Source organism: Eretmochelys imbricata, chromosome 23 (assembly GCF_965152235.1).
Source record: "Eretmochelys imbricata isolate rEreImb1 chromosome 23, rEreImb1.hap1, whole genome shotgun sequence".
Lineage (NCBI taxonomy): Eukaryota > Metazoa > Chordata > Testudines > Cheloniidae > Eretmochelys > Eretmochelys imbricata.
Genome location: NC_135594.1, coordinates 4,895,149 through 4,921,931, shown reverse-complemented (window position 1 = coordinate 4,921,931; position 26,783 = coordinate 4,895,149). Strand labels below are relative to the sequence as shown.

The window sequence follows — 26,783 nt, the reverse complement described above, 5'->3', positions numbered from 1 at the left end:
CTCTTTTGGTAATTGTTTACAAATGAAAGTGGATAATATGTTACATATGAGATTATTAGACTACCCTCAATGATTCCTAAATCAGGATTTTTAGACAAATAGGGGCTTTTATATCTAGGTAGTGATTTTATGTGGGATAGGATACCTAAATGGACTAGTGATAATTGGCATTTTAATCTGGCCAGATAGAGTTTGGAATGGATGCTTGCTTAGACGGTAGGTGGACTGCTGGCTGATGCTGCTATTGTGATGTAATTTTTAATGGCCTGGATTCATTGATTTATTTCTTTAGCCTGCTGACTGATGTGAGATTCAAGCACTGATTAGTCAGTAAAAGAATGCAAATGAACCCATTTGATAAATGTAAAAAAAAAAAAAAAAAATAACTGCTGTGAGGACTAGCAGTGGGCCTGTGAAATTGGCATTTGCCCAGTAAACAGTCATTGAATACAAATGCTTGGAAGGTGGTGGGTTTAGCTCCAGTGGCCAGTGAATTTGAGGTCTGCATGACTGAGGTTAGTGTCTTTGTCTTGTTTATGCCCAGATCAGTTTGCAGTGTGACATGGTGATGTTTACCTTTTTCATATGTAATAGTTTGGAGTTTTATACAACAGTGTCCTCTGGGTTCTAATTCAAGGTTTTACTTCTAGTGGCATATGGTACTGGAATGAGAAAAGTGTTGTAATAAATATGCTTACAGAACAGTATATGTTATTACTTGTACTTTGATTCTTGTGTTTGTTTTTCTCTGTCCTGATTTTTTTTTTAAATTAGTTTCTCCTGATCTGGATTATCCAAATTTTTGGTGGTTTCAGTTTTTTGAGTCCATTGGAAGTTGTTGAAAATAAACTAAAATCTGATTTTTTTTGGCCTACCACAATCCAGAGTGCTTGTTATCAAATATGATGGTGCACATCTAGTGCCCTTGGTTATGCTATCACAGTTGCTTTTTTTTATCCCCCCCCCCCCCCCACTCCCCGAGGTGTAGTGTGTGGAAATATGTGCCTATGGATTTGTGAGGAAGATTAAGACCATAATCCAATCAAATGGCCTTAATCTCTGATATTTTGGTAAAGTACTCTTTTTAGCCATCGGGTCATCCACATTCTTGATGAAACCATGATGATTCTTCATTTCCCCTTCTTTTATTGCTGCTGTCTCTTGGCCCTGCATCTCAGTTTCCATCTTTCTGCAGATGGCAGGATAGGCTGACTACCGCCGTGCCTCTCCCTCCCTCCCTCCCCCCCCCCCCCCCCCCCCCGAATCCATCAGTGCTGTTCAATTGGCTGGAGGGGTCACCCAGGAGCAGTCTGCTGCCTCTGAAGTGCTTCCAGCATTTGTCTCTCACATAGCAGTGCAAAGCTGTTTTATTAGATCTTTGAGCCAGCCGTACTTATTTCTGACCCTTACCTGTCGCTTTTTTGCTGCTACCCTCTTAATCTTGATGACAAATTTTCCAAGTGTTTTCTTAAGAGTTTTTTAATATCCTTTTGAATCCTCATCTGATTAGGATGAAATTTTAATATCAGTTTTGTCTGTCGACTATTGAGTACATTGGCATTTGTTCTTCGTAGTTGTAATGTGCCCTAATTTTAGTTATTTGTGAAAGGGTGTGGACAAAATGTGGTGACAGGAGATTGGAAGGAGTAAGGCTGTAATGGAACAGTTCACTAAAGATCTAACACCCTGGAATATTGCTCTTGATGCTGCTAGATATAGTTTTTATTCTCATTTTTATACCTTTTTTTGGGGGGTGTGTGTGCGGTGGGGGGTTAGTGTTACATTTCTATTTGCAAACAAAAGCCCTGCCTTCACATTCGTCTGCTGTGATTGGCTCTGACTGCAGTCTGACATTTCACTCTTGATTATTAGAGAATTTTTCTCTTTCCTAATGAATGTATTCGAGGGGCACCATGCATTCAGTAACTTGTCCCTTGGATCCCTGCTCTTTTAAACTTGTTAAGGATTTTCACATTTAATTGGTACCTGGTACTCATATTCTTCTTTTATCTTGCCTTTCAAAAGATCGTTATACTTTTAAAGAAATTTTCCTTGCAGTCTGGGATTTCTAATTTTAGGACAGTGTCACCCAGGCTTTTCTTAGCTAATCAGTCACTGGTCCATTTATCTCAATTCCTTTGATGTGTCTAGTGTGATTTTAGAGCGGGCCTATAGTAGTGAAGCTGCGTTCGTCCACAGAGTTAATGCTCTTACATGGCTGTGGTTTCAGGGTAGGCTGTAGTAATGAAGCTGCGTTCCTCCTCTCTGCTAATGCTCTTACATGCACCGATAACAGGGCTGTATCTATAATTTCTTTTGGATATTTCAGAAGCCTTTGATATGCTGCTTTGACCATGACACTATGTCAGCTTGCCTTGAATCCTATGTGCTGGTTACTGAGGATGCATCAGTGTGATCTAATATATAGGGGATAACAGGCAGTCTGGTAGCAGACTGAGGTGAAGCTCATCATCTTGGTAAAAATAGCAGACTGTTGTTTGAATTAAATAGTATATCGGGGTACAGGGGAAACTTACAAACTACTCATCTACCCAAGTATCAGGAAAACCAGTAAGTTGACTACCAAAAGTTGCTGCTTGGCAGTATATACTAGACTTTTGAGCTATGAACCTGGGATCTGTTCTGCCTTGTAATTTTATTTCTAACAATATTTTCAACGTATTCAGGTTTTAATTGTCCTCTTACAGATAACTGTTGGGGCCTTCTGCATTCTCTTTCACTTTATTTCTATGTACTATTCTGTAACCCTTGCCTGTATTTCAGTTTACATGTTGCTGTGCATTTAGTTCAAATCTGTGGTTCTAATAATGCTATGCCTGTTTTCCTGTTGTCCTCAGACATGCGTAGAAATGTGAAAATTGCTCATTTCCAGTATAATGGTTGTGCTGTTTCAAGGTCTTGCCATTAGTTCTGGAAACACCTCTTCCTATTGACAGTAACGTTTTCGTGTCTTGGTCTCTTTACAAGATTCCTGTCTCCAGTAAACCCTTCCCACTTTGTATCTGAGTGTACCTTCGTCTTGGAAGCAGAGCTAGAATATATTGTCCTCTGTTGAAGCTGTGACCCAGACACACGCACTGGTGTATTTTTCATTATTGATTATCAGGTAAATGGTCTAAAATTTGAAATGATACTGTTCTGTCCCACGCACATCAGGAGGTGTATTTGAACTAAAATAGCTTATTTTAGGACTTGCTTTGCCATGCTGACCCCATTAACTTGTGCCTTCAGACTTTCTTTGCTAGAGCGGAGAAATGGGTCTCTTGGGTCCCTGACTATCTTTCTGCCATGAGATGCACAGAATAGTTACAGTTGCTAGTTCATTTTTATCATCTGTCCCAGGAGTGATCTTGAACTCTTATTCTAGTTGCAGGTAGAGGGGGAGAATGTGCTTTTTTTCTTCTGTAAGAGCTACTTCCCTTCCAAATACTTCCATTCACTTCAACAGGAGTTGGATCAGGCCCTAAGCTGTTAACACACAGAGTCTAATTCTGCTCCCTGCATACAGCGCTTTTGTTAGAATCCAGGGGAGTTCCACTTGCTGAGGAATTGCAGAATAGGGTAGGATCCGCAATAATTTGCTAAATATAATGCTTTTTCTTTCAAGGTGAGAGAGAGCTATCACTTAAGGAGATAGAGGGTGTACCTATGGCCAGATAGGTGGATGGCCAGATCAGATGCTGGGGACACCAGGTGATCTTCATGGTGACTCCTTTCCCACAATTTCCCATAGCAGAACAGTAATACTTATTATGCTTTCATCTGTGCACTGACACACACTCCTTTTGAATATTAAAAGGGAAGTAACCTAGACAACCCTAGATATTACACTGGAAAAAAGGAACCAGATATATCAAAATCTGTGCCTCTTCGTTTGATTATTTTATTTGTTAACCTTTGGAGTCTATTATATTTTTGAGCAAATATTAGACTATTGAATGCTTTAGGACAAATCAGATTGTCAGCTTGCTACGACTGAATCTCTGATGTTCATGTTGTAGAAGTATAAACATGTCATGGTAAACAGTAGATGTTTCAATAGTTTTTTCAATAGATGTTATAGTAAGGTATTTATCTGTTAAATTAATATTTGAGTAATGCAGGTAGTATCCTGCAGGTATTCTGACCTTACTTTGCTATAAAAGATGCTAGCTTTTAGGTCCCACAAAAACAGTCACAACAAGATAACTTAATACTAAGAGAGCCTGCAAATGCCAATGAATTAAAAGTATTTGTTAAATTAACCTCTTTCCCTCTCTCCCTTTTGGACTTCTGGGTGTATAACGGTAAACAGAACATATGTGTTCTGATAGGCAGTAGTGTCCAGTGACGAGCTCATGTTCCGGATAACATCCCTTTCTAGACAGATGCTAAACTGGAGTTGAGGACATCAGTCAAGTGGTGTAAACAAATTATCTGCTTCTGTGTACATAGCTTGTTGGTGTCAGATTTGAAATGCCTGCATTTCTTGGAGACATAGTTTTGAATTCCATCAGGGGTGACTGTTTAGCTTCCCATATGTGTTTTGGGTTGGGTTCTTTTTTGTGAAACCTGAATAACTAAGGTCCTATCAGTATTGGTGGACATTAAAGACTTTTTTTTTGTAAGAGATGGGGTTGCCTCTGCCTTTTCTCCCTCTACTTCCAAATGTTGCTTTGTGTTGTGTGCACCTACTGGCTGCTGCTCTACACCACAAGGTGACTGTTTCAGTGCTGTTCATATATTTTTTAAAGGACTTTGGGATCTGTCAGGTTGAAAGGTGCTACGGAGAGGTTTCTCAAACATTTACAGAGTGGCATGTATTTTAATAACGTTTTCCTTCTCATTCACAGTCAAGCAGACCACTTCCCTTATGATTCAGGGTCACTTACTATCTCTGTAGAAAATTCAACAATTTTTTACATAAAACAAATTAGAAAAGTGATTAATACATTTTTAGATTTTTTTAATGAGATTTAGAATTTGAAATGAGGAAGAGAGGGCAACACAGGCTGACCGCCAACTCTTCAAGGGCTACCAATGGTCTGTGTGCCATACTTTGGAAACCTGTGCACTGTGGAATAATGTAGTATGGCTGTAAATGTGTTTTAAAGACCAGTATACTACGTAGGTTCCAAAGTCTCTCAGAAGGTTCTACTGAACTTTGATTTACTTTCTAATATTCCCAGAACCTCTCCCAAAATCTTATTTAATTGATGTTCCCACAGATATAGCCTAAAATGAGCATGTGATCTGTAGTTCAGAAGTTGGTATCTCTCATGGTGGCAGCGGAAAAAACAGTCAATGGTGGACAGATACATGGAGTTATTGAAGTTATCCTTCTATTTTGGACACAATGTAATCTCTGGTGTGGCTTGGCAGGCTTTTTAATTTTGTTTTCTTGATCTTCATGTGGAATTGATATGTTAGGGTAAGTGTTCCTGTAGCCTTGATTGGCGCAGAATTACACACACAATAGAGCAGCTCAGTGATGTACAAGACAAAATAAATCTACTAATAAAATTGTATATATCACTACTAAGTGTTCCCAAGTCCGAAGAGCAGCTTTTTTAGAAGTAAAGTTAGTCTGTCCTGTTAAGTTTTAAGTAAGGATTCTTTTCTTGTGTATTGATCTGTGGGAATTTCAGTGACTAACAAAAACAGCACTCTAGATGTGTAGCAAATGGTGGTTAAATGTTGAAAGTGGCAGGTATGGTTATGGAGACTTCACACTTACTGGTGAAAAATATGGAATGTGCAAAGTCAAACTTTGCTTCCATTTGAAATAAGTGTTTCTGCTTTCTTTCGAGCACTGTGAACAAACAGTAATCCCAAGGATTTGTATAAATTATCAGTAGGATAGTTGAGAGAAAAGGGATTCTCTCTCTCCTTCAGTGTTGAGTTCCTGGATTTATTCAGCCTCCAAGTTGGGGCAGGGACTGTAGAAGACTTACAGGGAGTGAACATCCACAGTGAGGATGATTACCCTGATTTTGGCTGAACAGCAGTGTGCTGTGTACTGTTCAGCGCATGGTGGGAATTCCATCTGTTTACTGTCCGAGACTTCATCGCTCTCGTGCAACCAGATGCCTTTCTTGGCCACATGCACTCTAGAAAGTCAAATTCTGCTGTCTTTGACTGGTAAAGATCTGGAGTTACCCATGACTTTGGTGATGTTACTCTGAATTTACATTGGACAGAATTTTGTTCTATCAGTTTGGGACCTCCATTGTATTTTCTCCTCTAAAACAAGTCTGAATTTACCTAAGCTAAATAGACGATAGAAGCAACTGAATGGTTTCAGACATTTGAAAAGAAGTTGAAACACTTATCATAAATCTATATCTAAGTTTTGTGGATAGCTCATAATGTGATGAGAGCTGGGGGCAGGGTTAAAAGTGGTTTGTTCATAAACTATAGGGTTCTAATGACATCCCCCCACCTCTGGAGGGAGATATAGTTACAATCTTAACACTCAGATTTTTTCATTTGGGAATTCTTTACATAGAAATTTTTGTCTAATGTTAAAGTGAGGTGTTACAAAAGCCATGGCTTAAAGTAACACTTTTGTTTACACTGTGTAATGAGCATTGTCGCTCTTCTTCCTTATAATTTAAGGTGAATCAGGCTAGATTCAAATGCATCCCTATAAGAGATGAAGTAGGGTCTTTTCATGTAGCTGGTATAATTAGAAGTTTAATTTCTACAGTGAGTTTCTGTAAAAAGATTAACTGGCACTGAGAGGAGAGAAAGAATGGCTTTGAGTAGAAGGGGGGATGACGATAGGGTTCAGAAACATCAGAGCAGAACATGAGTTTTGCTGTACAATGGTTTGCTTAAGTGTCCATAAGCCAGTCTGGAAGTCACAACCCAGATATGGTCAGGCTGTCAACTGGTATAATGGGAATTTCTGCATTATTTTACAAGCATCTATCTCTGGATCTTTGATACTAAAGCATAGTAACATTAGCAGATAAACTAATTTTGAGCTGCCACTTTTCAGTTTTGGTTTTGGGAAGCCCATTTTTATAAAACCTCTCATTTAAATAGATGCTGTGATTAAAGTTGAGCTAAATGAGCAAATAGACTGAGGTGAGAAATGGGTGGTAATTCCATTAAGCTTTAATTTTTTACTGCCGCATGTTCCCTTCCCTTAAAACCTCCATCTACCTTTAACATAAGCCATATCTCCACTGGGACTGAAACTTAGTTAACTATGTTTAACTCAGGTCCAACTAAATTGGTATTTAACACAGTATGACTGCCCAGCATGGATGAGGCTAAATTATTAGTATGACACTGTTTTCTTTTTTAAAAAACGTGATTCTTATGCAGTTTTGCCTCATCCTTGCTGACTTATGAAAGCATGTTAGGAAATAGTTTGTTGAATTTTGCTTTAAACTTGAGTCATAGGTAGGAATCTTAAATCCAGTTTAAGGGAATATAGATAATGGAAAAGTTTCTAAGCTGAAACCAAATTAAAAAGTTTAAAATGCTTTTCTTCATTTTTGGTGAAATGGCAATACCAGAAGAGGGATACCACCCTCATAATGGAGAACTTCATGCTTAATCCTGAGAAGTAACTTGTTGGTTTGTGTTCTGAATCATTAGGTTCGAAATCCCTTATGCATTTTTAGAACACCTTGTGCCTGTAGGATACTCTAGTTACCCCAAACCCAGGGTAAACAAATCTGGAGGTGAAATAGCTGTTTTATTCCCTTCATCGTTCAAATGCAGGTACAACTCACTTGAATCAAAATTCATGGAGCACATTCACTTATTCTGTGAGTCCAAGAAGCAACACTAACTTGAGCTTTCTGCTAGTCTGTAAACTTACAGACATCAAAGGCTTCCAAGAGGAGCTGATAGAGTGGTGAGTTTCACAAGACTCATTGTCCTGAGAGACTTCAGCATCAATATGGACACTCCCTCTGATATGATAAGTCCCAAAACCCCAGTCTGAACACTGCACCCTGGGTGTTTCTAAGATACTTCTGCAACTCCCACCTGCGGTTGGCCATATTCTGGATGGGATTCTCAGGTTGCATGTGGACGTAAGAAATGCAGTAGTAATTGTGTGTTGCTGGTTAGACCACTTTCTCCTCTATGTGGAAATAAACTCTCACTGCTGCAGTGAAAGAAGAAATTACTACCACTGTCTTTCCCTGAAAGCTTTTGGCTCCCCCAGTTTCAAAAACTTTCTTATGGAAAACACCCAACCAAGTGTCTAAGGAGTAGAAACTTAGTGAGACAGCACAACTCTTCCTTTACTACTTTTATAGACTTTAGCACTGAAGCCGCTTTCCCACTCTACTGCCCACACGTATTGTCAGGGTTCTCAGGTGGCAAAGTAGGAAGGAAGAAAACTTGTGCATCAGTGTCAGAAAACATAGTCTGATACAGACACCAGACACACGGAATTTCCACAAGTCCATGCTGTTGTCAGAAAAGAAACAGAGAGCTCGCATCTCTTCTGCTTTTGAAGCAGTAAAGTCTTGTCCTGTGGAGCTTTGCTGGATGATAAATTGCTTTTTAACAGAGGAGATCACCCATATGTGGGATGGGTAAGAAGTAAAAGCCGAAAGCAGGCCCAGAAATACAAGAATTTGACCCATTCACATGAAGTAGGCATGGAATCATTACAGCCGCAATGTGAGACTCTGCGTCCTTCCCTTTCTGGATGGTAAAGCTAAAACATGTAGTTGTCTGACCAGTATTAAAGAAAACATGCTTGATGCTAAAGTCTTCACAAACTACAGTCAGAGGCTGCCTTCTCTCTTCTAAGAGAGAATGTGTGTGTGTGTGTTTGGCAAAACCTTGAGAACCCCACAAGGCTCAGTCTTCTTACCCAGATTGTTCAACGTCTGTGTAAAGCTGAGAGTTGGTGAAATAAATTAGGTTGAAGTGCCAGCAATTCACGTCAAAACTAGTCTCTGCATCTTTTTTGCAAATAGTCCCATCTCCCAGCCTTGTGAATGACTAGCCAAAATCTTTTTAGGGTGAGGAGCAGCTTGTTAAAGTTGACCCCTGCCAGATAGATGATGCTGGTAGGGAAAGGTAGTCACTTTGAAGAACTTGCCTCATAACAACCCCCGCTATAGATGTTCTCCGATTGAGGGTATGTCTACACTGCAGGAAAAAAACAAGAACAGAGAGTCTGTGCCCTCAACTGACTTGAGCTTGCTCTGTGAGGCTAAAAATAGCAGTGTGGATGTTCCTACTAAGGCTGGAGCCAGGGGTTTGAGACCCTTGTAAGGTTTCAGAGTCTGGGCTCCAGCCGGAGCGGTAATGTCTACACTGCTTTTTTTGGCCCTGTAGTGCGAGTCCAAGTCAGTTGACCTGGGCTCTGAAACTCTCTACTGCAGGAGAGTGGGTTTCAGTGTAGACCTACCCTAAGTCACTTCATATCCATGGGATCTTTTTGGATTCCTGAATGTAACCAAATGGCCAAATATTCATAGAAGCAAAAAATTCCCATTTCCATTTCTGATTGCGTACAAGGTTGCTCCCTATGCTATCAGAAATCAATCTGTTCTGTGGTCCATGTGTTTGTATAACCTCCAGGGTTGGTTATTACAACTCATATCTAGAAATGAAGCTCTGTGCTCTTAGAGCTTTTTAAAAATTAGTACAAGACACAGTAGCCCTCCTATTGTAATGTGTTTACAATTTTCTGTAAACTCATCATCAAGCCCTCCATGGGATTGGCCCAAGCTATTTGTGAGATCTCTACTCCCTTCACAAGAACACCCACAAGAATGATATGTCACTGCAGTAATGAAACTATCAGCCAATCTGGCGAGGCTTGAGGGTATGGGAGACAGAATTTTCACAGGAGTTTTACCTGTGCTATGGAGCTCTTGCAAGTGATAACAATGACCAGAGAACTGGCCACTCGGACATAATTGCAAAATTCATGTCTTCAGTTAAGCTTTCCTTCAGTTTTCTCATACCTACGCATACAACGCGCTGATTCATGCAAACCTAAACAAGCAGAAAAACTCCAAACGAAATCTATAAACTAATCAAGCTACTTTTGCTTGCATTGTTTCTGTACTTAGCTCTTTGAGAGTTGCTTAGTTGCCACAGAGATGGGGACAATGCATTGTTGTTAACTGTTTTGCATATAGCATAAATGTCCAAAGCTTTTGTGAATCCTGATATACTCTTGGCCAATGTCTTGTGGCCTGGGATTACTGAGTGTTTTTTTTAAAATCCTTTTATCAGTTTCAAATTTGTTACGTTATAACTCTGTTTGGTATCCCCTTGTTCTTGTATTAGGAGTGTAAATGGAGCGTGTGAAAAGCCTGTTAACCATTCGTTATTTTTTAAGAAGTGCTAAGATAAAATTTTCAAAAGCACGAAAGCTCTATGAGAGCTAAGCAAGATTTAAGCTCCTCAGTGCATGTCACTTTTGAAAATGGGACAAAGTCAGGCTCTTTAAAAAATGTTACCCCATATCTTTATATCTTTTGCCTACAGAAGTCTTTCTCTTCTGTTAATCACTTTTTGTGATCACTCTCTGGACCTGTTCAGTTTCTGCTGAGTTCTTTTTGGAACAGGTGACCATAACTGAATGCAGTATGCAAGCCGAGGGAGTACCATTTGATTTATATAATGCAGTTATACATCAAGTATTCTCCATTTCTTAACAGAACTTAACCTCTTGTTTGGTTTGTAACCATTGAGACTATGTTATGTCCTATTCCCTTCCCCATCCTGTAGTCTCAAGGAAACCCTGATTCTCTAAAGTGAAATGTAACCCTGATAACTGAATACAAACTCCAGAAATACTTGGGTGTTACTGTGATGGATATGTTAGCAATACCTAGCTTGGAGTAAATGTAATGTGTGCAAATGTCTTTCATGTTGTGTAGTTTTTAATGTGGAACATAAGTGACAATTACAAGTTGGGGGTTGACCTCTGGGAGGGGCACTGACATACTTGTTTTTTACATTAATGCAAAACATGCCCTTCTAGTGACATAGGATACTGTTGAAATGAATCTCCTGCCTGAAAGTTTTGTTAGCTTTAGTGGCTTCTACCTTAAATATATTGCATCTAGTGGATTGTTTTCTTACAGCCTAAATATTTGTTGCCTGTGCTGATGAAAGCTTCAGAAGATGCTTTTTGTATGAAAGAAAATGTCTCTAGCCACTTGTCAATTGCTCAGTTCCTGTTCCTGCTAGCAGAGCTTTTCTGTAGCTCAGCTATTAAATTTATGGCTGTCGTTCAATAGCTAAAACCTGGTCATTATCTATGTGATTATAGTTGCAGGGGTCTTAAGTAATCATTAGGAACAATAGACTTACCTGTCTCCTTGAGGAACATCTTTGTCCTGTGAACAAACTGGTGGAGGTGCAGCTTCCAGATTGAGAGATACTGCTTAACTAGAGCCTGTGTTCTTCCATTCAGAGAGTTTTAATGACCCAGCCAGGGGAGGAGTCCAGGCTGCTTGGCTGTTGACCGAGTATTCCACCATCTGAGCTGTGAGATATTATATGGCACTTAGATATCACAGTGATAGGGTCCTTAGAAATGTCTGAGATAGCTAGCTAGTAGCAGAATACCTCAAATTATTTGCTGGTGCTGTGACTTCTAAATGTTTAGGGCATGATTCTGCCACTCTTACAGTACCTTACCCTGCAATTAGTCCCATTAGAGTCAGTGGGACACCTTGCAGTTAAATATTACTCAAAATGACTAAAAGTGGCAGAATGGGCTCTTCATTTTAAGTGTTCAGCTTGCTTGTTAGTATGTTTTGAAGTAGAAATCAGGGCTTCTGTTATCAGTTGCAAACAGCAGGTTCACTTACAGTTTTTTTTTCCCAAAAGTCTAGAGTAAAGAATCTGAGTCTGTTGTGCAATCTGACATTTTATTTGGCAGCCATGTAGATGCAGACTCTTCAATAACAAGGTCATTTCTGAAGAATATTTAGTGGCTGAAAATTTGGGATGTTCTTGTTTGGTAATGCATATAGTTTTGCAGCAGCTTTGTTTAAAATGTAACTTTTGGTCTAATTCTAATTTACTGTTACATTAGATTGCAACGCTGGACTTAGTGTGACTAGAGACTGGAACACTGCAAAGCTCTAGCTATTTGTACATTTTTACATGCTGCTCATTGGAAGGTGTTTTTGTTTGTTTGTTGAGTTTTAGGGGAAAGCTTGATAGTTAAATGTATTTAATCCACTTAATGACAGGCCGGAATCCTTATATCCCTCCCCTTGTTTTCATAGCTCTGGAATGTGGACAGATGACTTCCAAAGTTCAGGTAATAATTTATAATGATGCTGCTAGCATGACTTATCAGGGTTTAACTTTTTTTTAAAAAATCCCTCAATATATGAGAATGGAAAACGAGATATGAAGTTTCAGTGTTTTCAAAGCACTTAATCAAGGTGACTTAACTGGTTCAAAAGCAGAACCAAGGTGAATTATTCATTCCTTAATGCTATGTTAATTTTAGGGTTCTTTTCATTTAAAACAATCACTTTGTTCAAAGGCAGCTAGGTTTATAGTTAGATTTTATATCTTCTATACAAATTAAAACAGTATTAACTGAGTAGGTGTTGGGTGAAGTTCTGGTATTGGTGAAAGCCCCATTGCCTTGGTCATTAAAAATTATACTGCACAAAGTATTCTAGGTAATAGTCTTGTATGGGCCAGAGAGTGTGGGGCGAACAAGAGTCAATCTAGATGACTTAAGAGGTTTCTTTTATCTTTTTATTTCTATAATACTCATAACTGCCAAAAATATAATGAAGGTACTGTTCATTCATACCTGATAATGAAATCCATCAATAGATACTCGGAATTTGAAGGATTCTTCTTAAATTTCAGCTGTGTGTTGCCCCCGTAATAGCTTAATAAACTTTTAAAGTGAAAGTAGTTCAAAACTACACTAACGTGTTTAAAGGCAAATAGAACAGGAGTACTTTTGGTGCCTTAGACTAACAGATTTATTTGAGCATAAGCTTTCATGGGTTATAGCCCACTTCATCAGATGCATAGAATGGAACATATAGTAAAAAGATATATATACCTACAGAGAACATGAAAAGCTGGAACTTGCCATACCAACTCTAAGAGGCTAATTAATTAAGATGAGCTATTATCAGCAGGAGAAAAAAAACTTTTGTAGTGATAATCAAGGTGGCCCATTTCAGACAGTTGACTTAACATGGTGAAATAGATTCAATTTGTGTAATGACCCAGCCACTCCCAGTCTCTATTCAAGCCCAAGTTAATGGTATCTAGTTTGGAAATTAATTCAAATTCAGCAGTTTCTCGTTGGAGTCTGCTTCTTACTATATGTTCCATTCTATGCATCTAATGAAGTGGGCTGTAGCCCACGGAAGCTTATGCTCAAATAATTTGTTAGTCTCTAAGGTGCCACAAGTACTTCTGTTCTTTTTGCAGATACAGACTAACACGGCTGCTACTCTGAAACCTGTCACTATGTTTAAAGGCCTGGTTTTTGTGTTACTATTTTCATGTTGTTTAGCATGTACACAAGGGTTGAAAGCAACATGGCAGGGCTTGGTCATAGTTGTGCCCAAATATACAAAGATAACCTAATAGCATTGCGAGATGGGAAAAATGGTTTTCTGCACTGGAGTGGGGCATCTGTGCCTCTTGGAAGCTGAGGCCACTGTAGAAGTACTGTGGCCAGCCACCCCGCTATGAAGGCATTTTTGCGGTATAGGAAATAGCCTATTACCGTTTTGGTGTATGGCTGTTGAAAGAGAAATAATATCAATACAGTCATTTTTAGACTGCTGATTAATTTTGTTCCTTTAGGAATATGATGGCTTTTGTGCAGAATTGCCTGTGCTTGTGTGCTTTTACTTGAAATTAGAATTAACTCTTAATTCACTTTTGTCACTTTTTCCACTTTATATCTCCTGCAGTCTTTTAATAAAATTGGAACTAGTCAAACTCAGAGCTCAGGTTTTGGGTCCAGTAGAAGCTGGGAACACTGTGGAGGAAGCAAGGCTATGTTTTTTGGAGAAGGAAGTGCCTCCTTTCAATCTATAGCTGTACCACCAGAGCCCACGTTGGACACTGTGGGAATCAAGTACAGCCTAATGCAGACTTTGGGGAGGTGATATTATGTTAAATTGAGCTCCCATAGATTGCAATTGCAGGCTGATCTCCAACTTTGTCTAGCCAAAATCATTGAAAAGTGGTGTGTAAGCTCCAGCACCTAACCTGCTGACCTAGTAGGACCTTCACTAAGCTGTCATGGGAAAAGAGGGAAGGTTCGCTCAAGGATTGGTAACTGGTTAAATGATAGGAAACAAAGGGTAGGCATAAATGGTCAGTTTTCAGAATGGAGAGAGGTAAATGGTGGTGTCCCCCAGGGTCTGTACTGGGACCTGTCCTATTTAACATATTCATAAATGATCTGGAAAAAGGGGTAAACAGTGAGGTGGCAAAATTTGCAGATGATACAAAACTACTCAAGATAGTTAAGTCCCGGGCAGAGTGCAAAGAGCTACAAAAGGATCTCTCAAAACTGGGTGACTGAACAACAAAATGGCAGATGAAATTCAGTGCTGATAAATGCAAAGTAATGCACACTGGAAAACATAATCCCAAGTATACATAGAAAATGTTGGGGTCTAAATTAGCTGTTACCACTCAAGAAAGAGATCTTGGAGTCATTGTGGGTAGTTCTCTGAAAACATCCACCTAATGTGCATTGGCAGTCAAAAAAGTGAACAGAATGTTGGGCATCATTAAGAAAGGAAGAGATAATAAGCCAGAAAATATCATATTGCCTCTTTATAAATCCATGGTACGCCCACATCTTGAATACTGTGTGCAGATGTGGTTGCCCCATTTCAAAAAGGATATATTGGACTTGGAAAAGGTTCAGAAAAGGGCAACAAAAATTTTTAGGGGTATGGAATGGCTTCCGTATGAGGAGAGATTAATAAAACTGGGACTTTTCAGCTTGGAAAAAAGACAACTAAGGGGGTCTATAAAATCATGACTGGTGTGGTGAAAGTAAATAAGGAAGTGTTGTTTATTCATTCTCATAACACAAGAACTAGGGGTCACCAAATGAAATGAATAGGCAGCAGGTTTAAAACAAACAAAAGGAAGTATTTCGTCATATAACGCACAGTCAACCTGTGGAACTTCTTGCCAGAGGATGTTGTGAAGGCCAGGTCTGTAACAGGGTTCAAAAAATAACTAGATGAGTTCACGGAGGATAGGTCCATCAATGGCTATTAGCCAGGATGGGCAGGGATGGTGTCCCAAGCCTCTGTTTGCCAGAAGCTGGGACTGGGCGATGGGGGATGGATCACTTGATGATTACCGGTTCTGTTCATTCACTCTGAAGCACCTGACATTGCCATTGTTGGAAGACAGGATAGACCTGTCAAGGATAGATGGACCTTTGGTCTGACCCTGTATGGCCGTTCTTAAGTTTCAGGCAAGAGTATGACACAGCTTTGGGTGGTGGTACTGGACAACCGCTATGGATAAGATGAGAAACCTTGGCAATCATACTACATTCTGTCTACTGTGGATCATAAGGAGTGCCTGCTTTCTGAATGACCTTGCTGGGGTAGATGGAGCAGTAGTGAATTGCCTTCAGTCATTCCCTTCAGACTAATACCAAAGAACTGTGGTGGGCAGATGTCCCTTGTTTTGAAGGGCCATTATGTGTGGAGTCCCACAGGATTGAGCCTGGGTCATTGCCCTTCCCCCACACTCATATTCATTGGGGCCTCTCGAAGATGTGGGTGGTGGCAAGAGCTCTAATGCACTAATATGCTGGTGACGCCCAGCTGTACATCTCCTTTTAGTGGACACACACTGCACTGTTGCTACTCGGCTGCTGGCGGAAGAGGGAACTTTATTGATTGAGGAACAGAGCATCTGGGCAGTGTCCCAGCTACTAGTCTGAGACTTTGTAGCTGGCAAGGAAGAATTCCCTCTCTTCCTCCAAGAATCTGTCAGGGAATACAGATCTGTGAGTGACTTGGGAGTGCAGATGAGAGTCAGACTTTAAGGCCAGAAGGGACCACCAGATCATCTAATCTGACCTTTGGTATATCACAGGCCACCAACACCATCAAACAGCTGAAATTAGACCAAAGCATTAGAGCCCTCAGGAGACTTAAACTTCTGTGCCACAGGCAACGAATAGGAGGAACCAAGGCACACCAATATCAAAACCTTTCTGCCTGTGTGTATATGTGTGTGTGGGGGGGATAATAAGCAAGATCTGAGGAAACTGAACATTGAATAGACTACCACTTGTGGAGGGGGATTGAATGGCTCCAGGGAGGGACAGCGGTAGGGAACTAACCGCCTTACCTGGTGGGGGCTGCAGCATGTGTCGTTCAATTGCTCCTCCCCTATTGTCTTAGCGGGAGTCACCAGTGGGAAGGAAGCAAGCCCCGGACAGGTTTCAGAGTAGCAGCCGTGTTAGTCTGTATCCGCAGAAAGAAAAGGAGTACTTGTGGCACCTTAGAGACTAACAAATTTATTTGAGCATAAGTTTTTGTGAGCTACAGCTCACTTCATCGGATGCATGCAGTGGAAAATACAGCCCCAGACAGTGATCCCAGCTTGGTGCTGCTTCAGATAATCAGAAAGCACCCGCCCACTCGTGGTGTCCATACACTACTGTTGAGAAGGAGTTGCCCAATCACTCCTTCAGGCTTGTAGCCCAGTCACTTGTGGAACAGTGTCTCCCTTCTGCTTGTCTTGAGATGGATCCCTGGAGCGAGTAATAGAACACTTGTTATCTGCTGCATGTTTGTGGTGCCCATGTAAACAAGAATGACCCTTGCTCTGTCTGCAATCAAAAACGGAGGGGTATGTGTACAAAAATGGTTGGTTGGTTAGTTTTGTTACTTTAAATTCATGTTTTAGTACATAAGCCCTGTATTTTAATTGTGGCTTCAGGGTAGCATGTGGGGGAAGTTGGTAGACTTTAATTGGGTAGATGGCTGGCTATTGAGGTTTTGCAGATGCTGCTTTCCCCTCCAATATTTCAGTGATTTTTTTCACTTGCCTGTATTTAGTCTGGTGTCTGGATTAGAGCCTTAACTCTTCTTTTAACTAATTTTTTTATCTCTAAATGGGCTTTTCTTTGTAACATGAAAACTTAAGAACCTTTCGTGCAGGAATGTATGCAGGACAGACAGATTTGTTCCATAAACTGCAAGTGCCGTAATGAGCTGTTACATTCCACTGGGTCGCTAATCTGCAAACGAGATGTACCTAGTAGATGAGAGAGCAGCAGTTCTTTAAACTGTGTCTACATTAGACTTTGTTTCCTTTACATTTCCCACTGGGGCAGTTTTCGGGTACTAGTGCTTGTGTAGACCATCTGCTATCATTTTAACGTGTCATCTAATATTGCTCACAGTAGGTCTAAACCAGGGGTTTTCAACCTTTTTCTCTCTGAGGTCCCCCCCCCATGCTATAAAAACTCCACGGCCCACCAGTGTCACAACAACTGTTTTTCTGCATATAAAAGTCAGGGCCAGCATTACGGGGTAGCAAGCAAGGTTATTGCCGAGGGCCCCATGCCACAGGGGTCACCACAAAGCTAAGTTGCTCAGGCTTTGGCTTTGGACCCAGATGGTAGGGGCTGGGAGCCCTGGGCATCAGTCCCACACTGCGAGGCTTCAGCTTTCTGCCCTGGGCCCCAGCAAATCTAATACTGGCCCTGCTTGGCACCACCCCTTAAACCTGCTCATGGCCCCTTAGTTGAGAACCACTCGTCTAGACAACAAGGTGGCAGCAATGCCAGAAATCACCAGTGCCTTGTCTATGCAAGTTTTCCCACTCCTGCTACCTTTTGTGGTATTCATGGTGAGAAATCTTGAGAGGTGGAAGGGTGATGTGGGATCCATGATTATCTGTTGCATCACAAACCCATGTTTTCTAAAATACATTAATGTGTATCTTATTGAAGACTGTGTTCTTTGAAACAGGGAATCTCCATCTACATGTTTATGCTGCATTTAGCACACCAGGGACTTGATCCTGACTGGGCCTCTGGGCTACTGTAGCACAAAGCATATTAACTTTGAAATCCAGCACAGTGGTGGAGGTTGATTGAGTTTCTATCTAAAAGCTGGGCACTCTTTTTGTTACAGGCACAGAGTCCTTCAAAAGTAAGGGCCAGATCTTCAGCTAGTGCAGAGGTTTTCAAACTTCATTGCACTGTGACCCCCTTCTGACAACAAAATTTCTACATGACCCAGGTGGTGGTAGTGGGGCTGGAGCCTGAGCCAGAGTGGGGATTGAGCTTGGGCTTCAGCCCTGGGTCTCAGCAAGTATAATGTTGGCACTGGCAACCCCATTAAAATGGGGTCCCGATCCACTTTGGGGTCCTGATCTACAGTTTGAGAACTGCTGAGCTAGTGTAAATCAGTGCAGTCTCTTTGACTTGAGTGAAGCTCACAGATTTACATCAGTTGAGAATCTGGCCCGAAACTTTTATATCACAACCTAGGTAAATTTGTATAAATACCTTGACTAGACAATTGTAATAAATATAAATGAGGTTTATTCTGTATTAACTGCAGCGGTTTGAGTTCTGCGAGAAGGTGTATGTTTTATAACTACATAAAGGGTTAAATAGGCTATGAGGAAGTTCAGAGACCAGAAAACTGTGAAACAAATGGACAAAAGCCAGGAATATTAGTGTTGTCTTTGAATTTCCTGTCTTTTGTAGGTTAGAATCATAACCTTGAAGTTCTTTTCAATGCAGTGTATTGTCAGTGAAGTTAGTCGATGAGCAGGTTGTTAGGTACTCTTATCCGCTGTGAATAGAACCTGGCTGATGGGAAGGGCAGTTGTTGCTCTGTTTCTTAGTAACCTTTATGTGCAACATCAGGTGCATAAGATTTGTATGGTTTTCATAGTTTTCGTGAAACTGTTTAATTGTTCATATTGTTAATTCCATGGCTGCTGTAGCAATACGCCACCAACATGGTGTGTGTTAGATTAGGCACCTTGGGTGTTCTGTGAAGCTGAAGGTTGAGTGCCTCCAGGCACCCAAGCACATCAGTACCCTACCACTGCATATGTTGGTGTGCTTAATGTTGTTCCTTAATTTCAGAATTTTTGTAAAACAGCAACAAAAAAATACTGGGTGTGTGTGGGAGTTGGCTTTCTATATATCTTTCTGCTGTGAAAGTGAGTTTATAGGGAGAAGGGTTAGAAATGCCTTTTCTCTATTTTGAGCCTATAGTTCACTGAACTGAACTATTTTAATTCCTTGTCCTGCCTCCTGTTCCTTATTAGGAACATCTTGTGGCCTAAATGCTACTCATAACTTGCTTTCTGTTATAAATCAAAACGAAATAGGGATTAATGACAAGTTTCTAACTTAGTTTTTATGGCAGAAAATGAAAGTTGTCCTCTGGTCACTTGTTGCCTGCTATTTAGCTGGGGTCCTGGGGAAGGGAGGAGGGGAAATAGAAACCTGCACTCACCCCCACCCCTCTCTTTGCCAGAGGAGATAGTATCACTTGAAAATGTAAAAAGATCAGGGTGGATAAAAATCAATGATTTTTTTTAAAAAATCACATTTTTTATTTAAATCGGATTTTTTTATAAAAAGCATTTTATCTAAAGATAGTTTTAGTTAAGATACATTATAGCTCAAAGATATCTCCTAATGGAATAGGGATTATACATTTTAATTCTATAGTATGAGACAATATATTCATGTAATGTTTTTAAGAAAAGTTTTGTAAATGAGTTCCAATAGTTCATGGATTAGGGACCCAACCTTATGGGATTCCAGGGACTTCTGTATAGATTATTTAGGTTAATCTTTCTATCTACCCAATGGGATTCAGTGCTCAGTCTAGCAGATACCATCAGAGATGCTTAGTTTTGTAGTTCTCAAACTGTGGATTTCTCTCTCCAGAGATAACATGCTTGTTAACAGAAAAAATGTTTTAAAATAGATAATATATGTAGGTGAGAAATAATAGACTTCAACCCGATTGTCCCTCTGCAAATTTGTGTACGCAGAGTCAATCCCTTACCTCTCTCTAAAAGTGCAAAGTTTCAAAAAGTTCAATGAATAGAAGATTGTTGGGGGTGGAATAGATCTGGACAAGGAAAAGTCTGGAGATAAATGTGAGAAGGAAGGGACAGGCAGTAGAAACAAAAGTGAAACTGTTTGAGCAGCATATTCCAGAAGTCTTGAGGTCTTTCTGAGTGTAACCTTCATTGATTTGAGATCTACCATACCATTCTCTCACTAGAAGGGAAAACCTATAATGGCAGCAGGCCGTAAAAGAGACCCAGTTGGGAAATAAGAACCATTCAAGGAATATATGTTTGCTGATGATGTTTTAAAGAAAGTCACACCAGTGAACTGGTGGAAGTCACTTAAGCACTTGAATTCAGAGACTGTTGAAGAGGTAATCTCACTTTTAACAGCAGTAGCTTCTTCTGCCGGTGTAGAAAGAGTATTTTCTTCCTTTGGACTAATTCATTCGAAATTGGGAAATCGTTTGGGACCTGAAAAAGCAGGAAAGCTTGTTTTTTCTTTTCCAGATTATGAACAAACAGGAAAATGAAGGTGAGCACGACTGAGTTAGCTGCAGAAGCCAATATTTTAAGGTTTCAGAGTAGCAGCAGTGTTAGTCTGTATCCGCAAAAAGAAAAGGGAGACTTGTAGCTCCTTAGAGACTCACAAATTTATTTGAGCATAAGCTTTAAGTTGCTCATGTCAACCTGGCTGACTTAGGGTATGTCTACACTACCCGCTGGATTGATGGCGGCGGGCAGCGATCGATCCAGCGGGGGTTGATTTATCGCGTCTAGTCTAGAGGCGATAAATCGACCCCCGAGCACTCTCCCATTGACTCCTGTACTCCACCGCCGCAAGAGGCGCAGGCAGACTTGACAGGGGAGTGGCAGTAGTCGACTCACCGCGGTGAAGACACCACGGTAAGTACGTCGACTTCAACTACGTTATTCAAGCAGCTGAAGTTGAGTAACTTAGATCGATTTCCCCCCCCCCCCCCCCAGTGTAGACCAGGCCTTAGTTGATTTTATTTTTATTTTTTAAAAAAAATATATTTCGTTTATTTTAGTTAAAAACAATTTTAGCAAAAACAAACCTCATTTTAAAAAACCTGAATGTTTAACTAAATTCAAAAATTCATATGCTTGTTCTGTTAAAATATTATGTTTGCTGTTGAAGAAAAAATCCAGAATGCATAACATTGTTTTAGTTAAAACAATTTAAATGTCTGTCTGATGATGTTCTCCTCCTAATATAGCATAGCAAGAAAATTCTCCAAAAATTAATGATTAACCTGTTGAATTGGAGATAGTTCACCTCCCAATGACTTCATAAGTATCCTCTTCAATTACCTTTGGAAAATGAAATAACCAAACTATCATTCATTTTCTGATATAGCTGTAAAACTAATCTGAAAAGTTTTCAAAATAAATCACTTTAAAAATGCACCTTCTAAAAATGAAACCTACATCTGAGTTGTGAAGAATACGTATTAAGGTTATAACCAACAAGAATGTGCTTTTATGTAGAAATCCATGATTAAATCGAGTCTTCCTGACTAGTGATTTAAATCATGATTTAAATCAATTTGATTTGAATCAAATCCACCCTGAAAAAGATACACTTTATCAGGCTGTTCTGTGAGCTTCAATATATGTCCTCTTCAGAGTGAGATGATAAGGTTTTTATCTTTAATGGCACCCTAGATTTTAGACCACAAACTAAAATACATGTATCAACACAAGTTACAAATATATTTAAAACAATGTATTTTGAAAATCATTTCCTCATCTGTCTAGACCTGTGTTCAGGATTCTCTTGCTGACATCTTTCGTTTAGGGTAATAGACACAGCATCCTGCTCTGTTTTAGGTGTTAGTCATGATGTCAGCTCTTGCTACAGAGAGCCCTCTGAAAGCAGATTTGGGGCAAGTAAAAGTAAAGTGTTTTTTTTTTTTAAATGTTATATATTTACAATTGTAAGGCTACATGTGTATGTTAATGATCTTAGATCTTAAATAGGATTTGCAATGACTTCTCATCCCTGGGCTAGCAAAACTGTGGTATAGGTGGCTAGAAAGAATGTCATAGTCATTCTTGAACCTTTTAAAATCAACTTTTATGCAATTTTGCGCTTCTGAAATCCATGTTTTCTTCTTCAGCGTATTAAAAATCTAATTTTCAAAGAATATGAAGTGGATCTGATTTTGGGGGGGAGAGAGAATGGCAGAGGTATTTGCAGTTTTTTTGACCTTCATTGTAATAAAGTATATATCTTATGATTTAGCCCTTATCTTTTTTCTTTTTTAAATTAGAATAATATAATTTTATTTGGAAACACCATTTGTGACATGTTTGCCTATTTGAAAATATTCTTCGGTATCAGAACTTTTTGCCAGTGTAAGAAGTGTTTATCTTATCAACTGTTTATTTTTGTAAAAGCAGGAGTATTAAATTTAAGGAAGTACTTAAGAAGTCACCATTGGAATTTGCTTTCATTCTCAGAACAACTTGCTTTTGGAAATGTTAATTTTACGGCCAGCCTCTTTATTTCTGAATGCCTAAAAAATGAGATTTCTCAGTGAAAAATTATCCCCTTTCTACAACTAGCAAGACAAAGGTGAAGAGTGGAATCCTGTTCTGGTTTCTGCATCTGTTACCAGGGAACAATCCAAATGCCTGGAGATTGCGTCATGTTTGCTGTATCAGTGAAGTTGGATTTGCTATATTAAGAACTGAGTTGGTTCAGGATAAATGATGAAGGAACGCTCACAGTTGCCCTTCTTTTTGCTGTTGATTAAGGCTTAGTACATTCCTCCTTTTATTCATTTCAGATTTAAAACATGGCACTTAGCCAAATAATTTCTGAAATTGATCCTCACATACAGTTCTGAAACTTAGTTGTGTTGCTGACATTCTTTTGTGGGGTGGTAAGGAAGCAGACTTCTGTGCAGGCCTATAAGAGGATACCACAGTGATTTTTGTGGGGGAGGGTGGTCAGTGAGGGGGTGCTGCATAGCATGTGTGGCTTGTAGGCTGCATGTATGCCCTTTGCCTAAGAATAGCCCGTCTGTTGCGTGAGATTAAGCATTTCAAATCCAGATGGTTAAAAGCTTAAATCAGTCTTTCCTAAGATACAAATGACCCATTTCAGAGACTTTCTACACTTGGGCCACTGTGATGCAGTGAGAAAATTTACAACTCTGTGAGGAAATCCTTCCACACTGATGCACCTACAATATGTTCAGCATCAGTGTAATGGCATCCTTTAGTGCCATACTCAAGGGTCATTTGGGGTTTCCTTTATAAACTCTGATTTCCTACAGCATGTAATTATGCACATTACAGCTGGCATACAAATTGTCATTCCTTATTCCAAAAACACCCCTTAAATTGGGTTAATTTGTGATCAGTTTTAAAAAGAACTGTTAGTGAGGATATTTTTATATTAGTTTTGTATAAATACGCTATCCCATATAACTTCATTTAGGGTGTAGGAATACAGAATCCAGTCCTACTATAACAGTGTGGGAGCATCACTTCAGCATTCAGTTTGAAGTAACTCTCAAGACTGACAAGTACCTTGTCCTTCCAAAAAGCTTGAAATGTGCCTGTATCAAAACTTGGGTCCAGGAAACTGATGGAATGCCTTTCTACTAAGAGTCTTATGACACAAAAATTAATATGTAGAAAAGTTCTAGGTGCAGGCTAGTAAAATCTTAATTGTCCAGCAACTCAGGACAAACAGACAATCCTATCTTGACACGTGTAATATAGTTACTTGTTGTTTACCTGCACTTACATTGTTGGATGTGTTTAATGACTGACACATCTGATTTGGGGCTGTTATTGAGAACAAAGGCCCTACAATGTAGCTGTCCTTGTAAATTTTCCTGTTCGGTATAATTTGATTTGCCTGTCTGACCTGCCTCTTTGCTCAATTTTTCCTTTGGCTTAGCCCCACATACACTTTGAGGTGAGCACGCACAAAACACTATATGTTTCTCCAATCAGTGTAACCAGGATTTTAAAGATCATGTTCGCAGTTCCCAGGAGGGAGCGACATATGATGTAACAATTTTAAAAAGTTACCGTTTTTGGATACCAAATGCATGTATAATATAAAAATACAAATTTGGACAATAATGTGTAGCTTCAGATGAAGGTTTTTCAAAAGTGACTTGTGACTTTGAGTCAATTTTTGAGTGCCCAACTTGATGCTCTAAAGGGACCTGATTTTTCAGATGGTGGATACTCAGCACTCTGAAAATCAGGTCCTATAAGAGGTACCTGAAATCAGTGATCACTCTTGAAAATCTTAACCCAGTATATTATTGTATGACCTAATTTATACCAGAAGTTATATAGAAAATGCAATGTTTCAGAGTAGCAGCCGTGTTAGTCTGTATCCGCAAAAAGAAAAGGAGGACTTGGGGCACCTTAGAGACTAACAAATTTATTTGAGCATAAGCTTTCGTGAGCTACAGCTCACTTCATCAGATGCATGCAATGTGACTGTTAATGGTGTTGGACAAACTTTTGTAGCGCTCCTTGTCAATCCAATACCTGTGAAAATCACTCAGGATGTTTCCTAGATTTCAGCAGTAACTTTAACATTTTGTATTTCCCCCTGTTCTCAAAGTTAGGGCATCTGGGGAGAGAAAGGGAAACCACTGAGATGCCCAGATAAAGACTTAAACTTACTGGAAGCATTCTGTTCAGAGACAAATCTGCTTGCTTATTCTGTATTTTCTAGATTTCCCTTCTCTCTTGAACCTGGGGCCTGGGCTAAATATGAAGTTGCACCAGTTTATCTAAAAGTGTGTTTTTAAACTGATTTAGTTATCCCTGTGTGGATGCTCTCTTATGTTGATCTTCCTTGCATTAGTAAATTCACAGGTGTAAGCCAAAGCCGTTTTAAACAGAATATGTTCACGCAGGTTAAAAACACACCTTAAGGTAAACTGGCATAACTTGAGTTCTTTGTTAGGTAGCTAGCTGAGCCAGATTTGTTCCCTACCTGAAGTTGACATTTTCAGACACATTAATTGGTGGAAATGTCAGAAGATTGACAAGGATTGGAAAATAAGTAGGTGTAGCAGATAAGCTCCTAGCCTCTTTACATGCACGTATTCTCATTAATAGATGAGAGGATTGCTCCCTTTCCCCCTGAAAATAACATTCAAGCAAAATTTTTCTGAACCAGTAATATGCTGAGCTTTCCCGGAGGTATCAGATCTTTAAATTTAATGTTAAGAGTAGCGGTTCAAAATAATAATAATAAAATTTGGATGGAACAGCAGCTCAGCCGAATAGTTTACATCATACAATATCCCCATTGTGACCTTTCACCTATGGACTCTCATCTTTAAGAGTGAAGTATGGTACCTACAAATGTAGAGATCTTCTCCCTCAGCCATGTCCGGTCTTAGAGCAGCTAAAGATGCTAAGGAGAAAATCTCCAGATTTGGACTCTAAGGATCCTGTCATCACTCCTGGTACCTGACTGCCACGGTGTATATTCATTGCTTTTGTTGCTTTTAGATAATATAGCCTGGTGACTCAGCTAATTTTAACCACCTTTTAAAGAAGCTGAATGTGCTTAAGATCAAGTGTTAAGATTGTCTTCTCAAACTCAAATGTACAATACCATTTTCAGATTTACGGCAGCCTTTGTCTATTGTGTAATTCAATCCAACTGAAGCACTTGCAAAACTGTATTATCCAGACATCAGAGCAAGGAAAATATTTTATACTAGCTGCGTATCCAAAGTTCACACTGCTTGGCAACTGACACAGGCAACTGGCAACTTACTATGAAGACCAACAGTGTTACCAGTATACCAGTTATTTTTTCTGTCTCGTTTTAAAAAGCTTAACACATCAATATCATTCTGAGGGGTTTTTTTAAGCAACTCCCCTCTCTCACTTCTGCTTTTTAAACATATCGCCATACTGAAAAATAGTGTAATTGGAACCGTTCCTTCATTAGGCATTAGTTTAAGAGGACTTCCTTGTTTTAGTATATAAATCTTGGTTAAGTATATGGAAATTATATTCCGTTTTATGGAGTTTACTTAGAACTTTTCATTCTCTAAACTACTATGATCCTATTAGATTGAGTCTGTTCCCCTACAAGTGCAGGAGATAATCCTCCTGGTAGAGGACACATCAGATATTAAACTAGTACCATACTTGATCTTAGCTGGAAGGCAAACAGATTTTACATTCTGCTGCTCTAGGAATTATTTTCAATATGTTAAACAGGAATACATATGCAGTGTTTCGTCTCCTTTCCTCTCCTCTCCTCTCCTCTCCTCTCCTCTCCTCCCCCCTTCCTTTGGGGTGGTTGGGCTTTCTCCTGTCTCCAGAACTGACTCTTATTTCTACCCTTCAAGTCTCTGTGTCAGGCTGACTCATTTTTCCTGCGGAGTACTTGCTCCCAGGCTTTCTAGGGTGGGTTACTCCCTTCTCTAGCCCTCGCCCTAAGGCCTTGTGCAAACTACAACTTTTAGCTGAGTTTGTAACCTTTAGTGACATGGCTGACATATGGTTTGTGCCCACACACCACAAGATATGGCAGTTATAATGATGGCTGGGTAAGTAGTGTCCATCGTGGCTAGGCTAGTGCTTGGTTAGTAACCATGAAAGTTAAGTGTTTTGTCCTTGCCAGAGGCCTAGGCTGGCACATGTCATCCTGTAATCAGTCTGTCACAGCTTTTTGAACTGGGAGCAGGACCCTCACCTGTGTCTGT

At 39.7% G+C, this 26,783-nt stretch overlaps 1 protein-coding gene across 1 annotated transcript in view; it reads left to right on the top strand.

Annotated features, from left to right (window-relative positions):
• ARHGAP35 (Rho GTPase activating protein 35) overlaps positions 1–26,783 on the top strand; it is a 109,992-nt gene that overhangs the window by 4,916 nt on the left and 78,293 nt on the right. The window lies entirely within an intron of this gene.